Below are 472 nucleotides of genomic sequence, written 5' to 3' on the forward strand. Positions count from 1 at the left end.
ACGTGATCGCCTCATCGAAACTCTCAACGACACTAACGCTTTCTTCCATGAAAAAGATGTTAAGCGCGCGTACTACCTCTCCCTTGAGTTCTTGCTGGGCCGCGGTCAGTCTCTCCCCCCCCTCCCTAGGGTTTAGGGTTTAGGGTTTAGGGTTTAGGGTTTATTAGGGTTCACTCAAGCCACACACCTGCGAACCTCTGTTTCCTTTGGTTCTCTGCTTCCTCCTTTTATAATATATCTCAGCAGCTTGGTAGAGAGAGACAGAGAAAGAGCAGAGAAAGGAAACACAGGTTCACAGCAGTGTGGTTTGAGTGAACTCTTATAAACCCTAAACCCTAAACACTAAACCCCATAACAAAACCAACTGCAACTCTGTTTCATCCCCCCATATAAACATAAAATATATACATACATACATGCACCTATATATAAATGTATATTATTATTATACGTAAATAATACATATCTTTAT

This window comes from Eimeria mitis, genomic scaffold (genome assembly GCF_000499745.2).
Source record: "Eimeria mitis Houghton genomic scaffold, Emh_scaff158, whole genome shotgun sequence".
Lineage (NCBI taxonomy): Eukaryota > Apicomplexa > Conoidasida > Eucoccidiorida > Eimeriidae > Eimeria > Eimeria mitis.